This window comes from Aedes aegypti, chromosome 2, assembly GCF_002204515.2.
Source record: "Aedes aegypti strain LVP_AGWG chromosome 2, AaegL5.0 Primary Assembly, whole genome shotgun sequence".
In the NCBI taxonomy this organism is placed as follows: domain Eukaryota; kingdom Metazoa; phylum Arthropoda; class Insecta; order Diptera; family Culicidae; genus Aedes; species Aedes aegypti.
The window spans coordinates 202,172,895-202,183,359 of record NC_035108.1 but is presented as its reverse complement, the minus strand read 5'-3'; positions in this window follow the sequence as shown (position 1 = coordinate 202,183,359).

The following is a 10,465-nucleotide window of genomic DNA, read 5'->3' as shown; positions in this document are numbered from 1 at the left end:
AACTGCTATAGCTTTCCAGCTTGCGCTGTTGAACGCATTCTTCACATTGAGAGTGACAACCACGCAGTAGTGGATGCCGCTCCTTTTATGCTCGATTACTACCTCAGCTATCTGAACGACCGACTGGATAGCATCCAGAATAGATTTACCGTTCCTGAATCCAAACTGGTTGTTGGACTGGCCGTTTGCACCTTTCGTGTCCGGTAATAGCCTGTTGAGGATCAATCTCTCCAACAACTTGTCCGTCATGACTTGTAGACAGATAGGTCTATACGCCGACGGATGGTTTCCTTTTGGTAGTACCTACCAACAATATCTGTCGCTTCCATACATCCGGAAAGATTCCTTGATCTATGCAGCGTTGCATCGTAATTCTGAACATGTCTGGATCCACATTTACTTCTGCTTTTAAGGCAAGGTGGGCTTCGTGGCCGTGCGGTTAGTGTTACCAAGCATTCAGCCGCATCGAGTCAAGGGGTGTGGGTTCGATTCCCGCTTCAGTCCGGAAAACTTTTCGTCAGGAAGGTTTTTCGACTGTGCCACTGGGCGTTGCATGCTAGTCCGTTGTCTAGTGTGGTGCTTCCATCAAAGGGCAAATCGTCCACAAGCAATTAACGTGTCGGTGTCTCAAAAAAAAAAAAAAACATCTAGCATACCATCGGGTCCCGTGTCTTGTTTTACGCGAATGATATCACGACATCTTTTCGTTCGTTACCCTCGCCACTTCTTCTCCTTCATCTGCCACATACGGCGCTGGGGGGGGCATGAGCTTGTGGGATGATGCGGGAGTAGTATATCAATTATCGATCACAGTAGCTTGGGCGACTTTTCTTGGGGCGTTATGGCACCTTTGGTCTCAGCCATTACCACTCTGTAGGCGTTACCCCACGCACTTGAGTTGGCATTCTGGCATAGACTATCAAAGAAAGCCTCGTTTTTGACTCGTGATTTCCTTTTTGAGAGATAACTTCTCTGAATGCATCACTGCGTTCTTCTCTTTTTGCTTCTGCGCGTGCGCGTTGCAATCTTCGTTTATTCCGAAGGCAGATTGCTCGAAAATTTGCAATTGATTCACACCACCAGTACACCGGCGGCCTGTTCTCTCTGGGAGGGGCTTTTCTCGACATGGAACTATCACACGCTCGTGATATAACAGCGGTAGCTCTTCGCCGTTTAGGTCCAGAGTGTTCCGTTTGCGCGTCAGGACTTCAGTGAATACTTCGCCGCCGAAGCGCGCTGTTTTTCAAGCTCGGGCATGGGTCGAGTTACATCGCACTGCCCTTCGGCCGCCTGCTATTATACTATAGCGAATTGATTGATGATCGCTATGTGAATATCCGTCATCAACGCGCCAGTTCATGATACCTTAAAGGCTAGGACTACAGAACGTCACTTTCTTTAATTGACTCTGCACCATTTCTGCGAAAGGTACTAACTGAACTCAAATTTGCCAGCTCTACATTTAATGCGACCAGGGATTCCAACAATAGTTGGCTTCTTTGATTAGTGCAGCGGCTGCTCCACTCTACTACCCATTTATTAAAGTCACCAGCCATTACTACTGGCTACCGATTAACTAGTTCGGCTATCATCCTGTCGACCATGTGGGAAAACTCCTCAATCGACCATCTTGGGGGCGCGTAACCGCTACAATAGAACACGCCGTTGATTTTACCTATCGTTTGAGATTGTGACTACTTCTTGGATTGGATATTGTCCTGTCGTCTATAGCTGCTTGCATTTGAGACCTATCCGCCACCCAGTTCCCGTTGTTCGCTGGTATGTGGTATGGGTTCGATAGTAACACCACGTCGGTCTTCGTTTCCTAGGCTGCATCATAGTGGCTGAAATTTAACTGTGTTTCTTCCGTTTTGGGTCATTTGGGTCCACCCGTTAAGTGTCCGTTGCCGGCTCTGTCGAAACATATTGAGCAGTTAGCGATTTGCTTGTAATCGCTTGCCCTATGGCCTTCGGTGCCGCATTTTCTGCACATCTTACTTCTGACGGGACCATTGCAATTATACAGCTTATGGCCCTTCCCGAAACGCTTGAAGCAAACTTCTGGAGGCTGTTGTATGCTCTGCCGGCAAACCGACCAGCCTACCTTGAATATGACCAAGTTATTCGCTTCGTTGGCCTCTGCAACCGGCAGCCTGATCGCCGCCACCTGGGTGCCATGCGGGCCTACTGGCTACGTCGATGTCACACTGCTTACTGAGGGCAGCCGAGACCTCCGCTGCATCGGCGACAAGGATGGAAAAAAATCTCCAATAGCGACTAACAACATAGTATTTGAATGGTCTAAGAGGGCCGTTGCTCTTGCAGAAGCATGATTTGAACAGCTCATCACGCGCGCATAGTAAGGATAAATGGAGCATCCGATGCACTGTTTGTCGCGGGACAAACCGTTTGTCGGATGTTGTAACAAGTCGCGATTAACATGAATCAGAACGCGTTCACGGCATAATTTTTCACTCAAACCATACCCGATTGACATTCGAATCTTAAATGACATACCACAGGGCAGATCGCGGAATAAAAACGTAAAAATCCCCCAAAAGTTATGACTTTGGTTTGCGAACAATTGATCGTTAGCACACATGCCGAGCAATTCATTTTTCGCGGAGCGCAATTTGTTGTTAGGACCTGACGACTAATGGTTAATCGTTGTTGCTATGATCGCACGATAAAGAACAACCGCGATGCATCATTTATTTTGTCATGATCACTAGATTTCCATCCTTGATCGGTGACCTTGTCCAGATTTTACACTGGAGAGTCGCTTTCCTAGTCAAGGGTCTCACATCAACTCTGTCGCCAAGTAATTTTTGTGCTAGTTGCCTATAGACTGCACCTTTTTGCTTGGCGTCTTTCTTTAAAGCTAGGATGCCCCACACATCTGTGCCCAATGGCGATAATTTCTCCGGGCTTCGCATCGCCTTCAGAACCACGGCGTATTTCGCCTCCTCCGTTTTGATAACGAGGGCCTCGCCTTAGTTCCTTAGTTCCGTTTCACTGTCCTCGGTTTTGGATTCTCCATGGTCTCCGTTTTTAGTTTTCGCTGTTGTTTCTTGTTTCCAACTCGTATCCACGGGTTGCTGTTGCTTTGCGACCGTGGTTCCTGGGGATGCATTGCCTGGTTCGGGTTGTTTTTTCTTGGCTCTCTTGGCCCTAGAATTGGTGTTGGCCTCTCCATTGCTGTCATGTCCTCTTGATCGAGGAGCTTGGCTCGTGCCAGCTTTTCCGTTCTGAAGGACGAGCGCATACACTCAGGCAAATAAACTATCAAAATTCATTATTTTCACTTATGTTTATTTGCCACAAGAAATCGGTAAGCATTTCATTATTTTGCCTTATGACTTCATCTACATTTAGCTAAAGCAGTATCTTGTTTATTTCATAGAATAGCATTATGAACATTGATATGAAATTTTAAGAACTCAACACTTCGCCAGTATGAAGTACATTACTATTTATGGCGGAAATTATTATTATTAACAGAATGTTGTTCAAACCGTATTTTAAAAAATGTTTAAAGGATATTATTGATATTCTGATTTTACTAATAGACCACGCTGTAGTGAGAAGCGGATTTTTGAAAAATGCGCAAATGAAGTAATCAGATCTTTTCGATGGCGTGTATTTTATTTCATAAGATGTAAGATGGTTCATCATTTTCTATTTATTTCAATTTGCTTTCTGGTGTAATCTTCATCAGCATAATTACAGACTTTCTGCTCTGAGGGAGACAGCATTCAAGGTGTCCATTAATACACTATATTATTAACACTGGTTGCTGGTCGTGCTGATAGTATGAAGAAATTCAAAATAACATTCGTAGCTGAGATAAGCTCACATTGCCCAATTTAAACAATCTCGATGATTCTGGCAGCTGAAAATTGAAATTCATATTAACTTTACATTCCTTAATATATTTACTTAAATATTACTTTTACAAATTTCGAAGAAAATTAGTCAGCGAGTAATGAACGTAAGCTGTTTCAATTCTTACAGAGCTAGCCATTTTACGTTTTCATGATACTAGCCTTATAAGTTTTTCACACTAATAATAGCATTGGAAATCATTAGGCGCGCAATGAAATTTGTGAAGTTCATTATGTTCAACTATTTGTTCGCTTATGATCATCATTCCAATGGAAATGACTAACGACAGCAATGGAAATCGTAAGGCACGCTATGAAATTTGAAAATTATTATTATGTTAAACTATATTCTCGATTATGATTATTATTTCAATGTTATGAAATCCATAATAGCCTTTTGAAATCAGTTTTTACAGATTTTTCAAGGCTTCATACGGTAAATTTTATGAAGTTCGTTAATTAATTTGCCTGAGCGTAGGTCACATTTCTAATAACAACCATACTTCTTTTTGTCACGTATTCATCCTCGGAATGACTCCGTTTTAGCATCGCGTATCGAATAATATCATCTGATATATTAGCGTTCCCCGTAAAGAAGCACATTTCAGTCTTGGTGTCTTTTTTACTAAGTTTTGCTTTGGCCTTCTCGTATTTTTGCTTTTCAGCAAGGCTGATTGTCGCAATTTCAGCAGCTTTGTTTACAAGTCCTTGTTGATATTGCTTTTGCTCTTAACAAACTCGATGATGGCATCGAGTTGCTCAGCAGCCCCCTGAATTCTTGGGAGGTACTCCCAATTGCGATCCATGGCCACGATTAGTCCCTGGCCGTCAATCACCCCACATGTTGCACTGGAGCGGCCAATGCCTTCCATCGTCACAGTGTCTAGGCTTTTGGCCACACTGTTCTCACTTAAGTTGGTGATATTCACCTCCTTTCTTAGGAATGGTAAAGTAAGGTGGGGCAAAAGTTCGACCTAAGTGGTATAATCAATGTTTCCAGGAACACAATAGCAGTTAAAACAAAACAAATACCATACAGTGAACCTTCAACATATTGGCTAGAATTTTGCTGAACAAACTTGTGTCAAAATATTTACCTATTTTTAGTTATAACAGTTTCAAAATTAATTTTCTTATTCGAACTTTTGCCCCACCGGTGGGGCAAAAGTTCGAATCTAGTGTGGGGCAAAAGTTCGCTGGCTAAAACACAAAATATCGATCCTTTTATGATAGGCATACTTTACACCAGCCGTAAACTTAAGTTTGACGAAAAATACACACTAAATTTTCATCAAAAAATTGCCCAAAACCGGGTTAATTGTAATATACTCAAAAATAGCAGTTTTTTACAAAACTATGTGGAAATGTAAAATTTTGGTGACAATTTTCACACGATCAGACAAATTTAACTAAATTTGAAAATAATATGTGGATTTTAGGCAATTTGTAAATTTTTCCGCGATTTTATACATGGGTCGAACTTTTGCCCCGCTGATTCGAACTTTTGCCCCACTATGAGCCAAAAATTGTATTCAAGCATTTATGCAAAAACTATTACACCTCAAAGCAACCTTATGATAGGCCTAGAAACGCCCTTACATAAAATATTGAAAAATATTTTATTGAAAAATATTTTATCTTCAATTGGTTCCATGCAACGAAAGTTTGACCAAAAATTACAATACTCACGTCGAAAAACAACAAATAGCCATAACTTTTCCAAATCTCAATCGATTTTTATGATATTTGGATTGAAAGTCTCTTACTTGAATAGCATTCGACCCACCATGACATTTATAAGATTTGTTTTGAATTGAACTGGAAATCTTAAAAAGAAACTCTTACCCCACTCGAACTTTTGCCCCACTTTACTCTACACAAATTATGTCACGCTAAATCTCAACTTTTTTTACCACCTACCCCCCCCCCCCCCCCCCCCCCCCCTTTTTGTCACGTTTTTTGTACGAGTCCTCCGAAATTTTTTAAGGCTTGTCACGCTTGGCCCCCTCGGAGCGTGACGTAATTTGTGCATGACCCCTTATCGGGAGCCGGATCGGCGTCTGAGCTTACTCCCGCCCAGTTGGAGACGGATTTGGAACGTCTTCAATGCCTTCCACGGTTTTATAAGACGGGACAGCCTGCGCCGTTAGCCTACTCGCCGTTTCAAGCTATAGAATGTCGACGCTGTTACGCCTTCAGCCCCTGGACTTTCGTCCCTGCTGCCCCGTATATGAATGGGTTAATGACCGATATGAGTATAACCATCATCAACGCGCCAGTTCATGGTTCCTTTAGTGTTAGGACTACATAAACTCACGTCATTTCTGAGGAAGATGCTCGCCGTGTTTATATTTTTCAGCTCTTTATGAAACGCGGTCAGGATCTTAACCAATAGTTGGTGTAATTGGTTGGCTACCCCTTCTCACTTCCCATGCATCGCAAGTCAATACTATGGGTTGCCGACTGGATAGCTCGGCTATCATCTATGTTACCATATGAGTAAATACCTCAATCTACTACCTTGGGGATGCGTAGCCCGAACATTTCTCGCGTAACATTACTAAAGGACCTATCTAACATTGAGAGGCTCTCTTTGTTTACTTTCTCTTTCATTAATAACTGAGTCACATTAATCTCTTCTGTTGCGTTTTTTGTATGAAACGCTAGTCAAGGAAATTGACTTTCGATCTATAGTGAAAAACTTCCCAAAATCTTTAGTGTTCCACTGTTATAATCGAAAGAGAACGAGAGAGGAGAGAATCTCTCATTTGTACATAGGTCCTTTAGTAATGTTCCGCGAGATTTTCACTGGGATGCATAAGTTGCTGTTGTAGTGATCCTTATGTTTTCGATAGGCTTTGCAATGTTCAAAACGTGTGCTGCAATACTCGGTAAAGCAATTTCATTCTCTTGGCGGGTGGTGTATTTATGAGAAAATATAGTTTAGAAACGTTTAGAATTTAAATCGAACAGAAACTCGAAGCGGTTGATATGCACATATAAGTGTATGTGCTTGAAAGTGGAAATCTAGCATCAAACGGTTGCTCATCGGTTTCATCATCAAGAGAAATTTTAAACGTAGAAGTACAATAGGACTCCGCAACGCTTGAGAGAAGATGGAGACATAAACACATCGGCTAATACCAAATGTGTCAAATTCATACAAAAGAAACCATGGGAAAGTGATAGGGACCCAGATAGCCGTAGCGGTAAACGCGCAGCTATTCAGCAAGACCAAGCTGAGGGTCGTGGGTTCGAATCCCACCGGTCGAGGATCTTTTCGGGTTGGAAATTTTCTCGACTTCCCAGGGCATAGAGTATCTTCGTACCTGCCACACGATATACACATGCAAAAATGGTCATTGGCATAGTAAGCTCTCAGTTAATAAATGTGGAAGTGCTCATAAGAACACTAAGCTGAGAAGCAGGCCCTGTCCCAGTGCGGTCGTAATACCAGAAAGTAGAAGGGGAGGGAAAGTGATCTTCCATCTTACGCAGTTTTTGTCATGACATGATTGCTGTTGGCAATATGTGTCCACACATTTTCGCGCAAAAAGATGGTTTAAAAAAATCAATTAAATTCAGTCCATGCCTGAATTTCTTTATCGATGACATCTGGCGAGGCGTTTAAACAAATGTGTTTTTGCTGCCGCAAGTAAAACAGTTTCAAACTTTTTGGGTGGCAGCTTTTAAGCTAGAATGGAACTAAATAAAGGTGTCATAAGTTGATCCTATTAATTCACAAAAGAAAGATTTCCTCTTGCGAAACACAGATGTTCCTTCTATCAATTTTAGGTCTCCTTGTTGGGACCATCCCAACAAAAACTTTTCCAGTTTGGCTTCAGTGATTTATTGTTGGGTTCGTTCGCGTATGCCGATATTGAAAATATGATTGTTGGGTCAACGCTGGGAAAAGTTTTTGTTTTCTTAGCATTTCGTATAACAGCAGCAGAAACTGTATAAAATCTTGCGTGGGTTAATATTCTTTTGGCACTTATGCTATGTTTCAAAAGAACTTCTTTGCTCACGCAATATATTTTGTATTTCGACCATCAATATAGTATAATACGCTGCCATTCGTTTTGAATTCCCCAATTGTCTTTTTTTTCATGTTTGCATACGTATATCTTGTGGCAGGTACAATTATACTTTATGCCCAAAGGAGTCTACGAAATTTCCATTATAAAAAGATCTTGGATCAACCGAGAATTAAACCCAGACACCTTCAGCATGGCCTTTATTTGTAGCTACGGACGTTATCACAAGGCTAAGGAACGCTCCTGAAACACATCTCAACAATTATTAATTGATTAAAAATCGTTTTCATCATTTATATATTTTATACAATGAAATAAGTACATCCAGCAATTTAAGCATATAATTCCTTCTATACATCCCACATTAACACTATTCAGCCTCGGATAAGTTTTATGCGCTCACACAGTTGAATCATTTCCCCAAAGGGAAAGCTCACCTTAAGATATCTACCAACGCGTGGCAACAAGCCAAAGGGTTGAAATACCAACCCTGAAGTCAGCAACAGGTTGCCTACATATCACGGAAATTCCTCCAACCGATGTCCGTATTAGCGACTGAACACAATGAACGAGGGCAGCAATTTTGCATGGTGTTTATGGTGTTTCCGTGCAGCAAGCAACAAACTTCCTCCTGACCGGGGACTTTTACTCTTGTGCATGTGTGTTGTGTCAAGACGAAGAGTCCCGACTAGCTGAAACTATCAGAATTGTAACTCAAATTAAGTAAAAAAGTGGTATTTTGGAGCTTAAGTGAAAACTGTGTTCCCATGTGTTATACATAAATATGATAAAATATAGATATAGTCTGGCAGTCGGGTATGATTACACCCTAGGCGCAATCCAAAACTAGCTAAAACTGTCCAAGTTCACCTGGCATATCGGACGAAACAGACCACAAGACGGACCATGGGCGATTGTTTGCATTGCCGGCCGTAGTTCGTCTTTGCCACTCCTCTGCGTCTTTCCGAGAAATAAAGGTGAAAGAGCAAGCAGTCAGCCGACCGAAAGTCGCAAAAGCTAAATGGTCTCCCGAGGAACATTAAGTCCAATAAATTTCCACAAGATGAATGAACGTAGTTTATGTTGAAATCGACTGTGGGTTGCCGGCTTTTCTCTGGTGGCTGACCAGTTGGGCTTTTTTCAGACCGTTTCCATGCTGCATTTCACGCGAGGGAAGGTTTTCTGAGAAATCGGGGGGAAATAGAAATGACATTGAAATAGATTTTGAAAGTTTTTTATGGCTTCAGAATAGAATTTGAATGTCGCGTGGGAGACCAACAATTATACAATGAGGTTTGTTGGTAAAATGGAGCCAATTCATTAGAGAAGGAAATGTTGTATTATACAAACCTGCGAAAGCAGTAAATGACAATATAAATTTTAATAGTAAATTTTGCAGAATTATCTGAAACATATTAAATCAAAAATTGCCTAAAAAATATTAACGTCTCTCTCTTGGTATGACTTTGTTTGTTTCTTAACGTTATCATTGACAACAGCACAACCTATTATCCATTGAAACACTTTTTCCGTTTAGCTCTAAGGAAAACATATTTTGACATCTTTTGGCAATGAATACAAATTAAATTCTTCTATGAATGATTTTAAAAGTCAAGCCATTTTTTCGATTTATTTGCTATTGTAACTTTTCACATTATTTATGTAAAACAAAAATTATGAAACGAATTTTGGGTCAGAGATGCAATATTTTTGATTGTGTTCGGTCGAATAATGCATTCAGTTAAATGGATCTATTGCATGCCAAAAACAGCTCCATCTACTAAAAACGAAAAATAATTAATTCCTTAATCTTCCGCAAACCCATTCAACTATTCAACTGTCACTTCAAGATTCCGACTTGTGGAAATCCCGCGAAGAGACAATTTTCAAACTTCCTGTTGATTCCTGAGCACTTTTCAAAGACAAAGAAATTCTGCCCCATCCAGCCGCCGTTTTCTCATCAAAGAAATTTGCACCTCTAGCTTTTACTATGTACCTACTACACTACCCAGTTAACCAACCGAAAGCTATCCACGAGAGGTTCTTCGCTTTATTATCCTATCACTCGCAGGACACTTTGCTTCACAATCATCTCAAGTGCCATTTCGACTGAGCGCCATTACTTCTCTACACACTTTCGGAACTTGGTGCGCGTTTGGCTGGGTCCCTTGGCAAGCGACAGCACGGTGCTCCCTAGACTGTTATAATCAGAAAAAAAAATCCGTTAAATTTGTGATGATCAGTCGATTTCTATGGTTAAGCTACGTTTCTCGTAAAAACTTATCGTAAGGCCAGTTATGAAGTTAGGCCTTTTTGATGGTATAAGTTCATAAATTTAAAGGATAGATATTTAAATGGTTTTATTTTCTTTATCGTGATTACAAGAGGAAGCATACCATATAATTTTAGTTCATAGTTAATTTTTCCAGTTTTTAATCTCTGAGTGGAGCTTGTGGCGGTTAGGAGTTTTGTATATATTTCATAAATATATATGTTATAAATTTTGTAAATATTGTCCAAATTTGTATATAAAATAAGATAGAA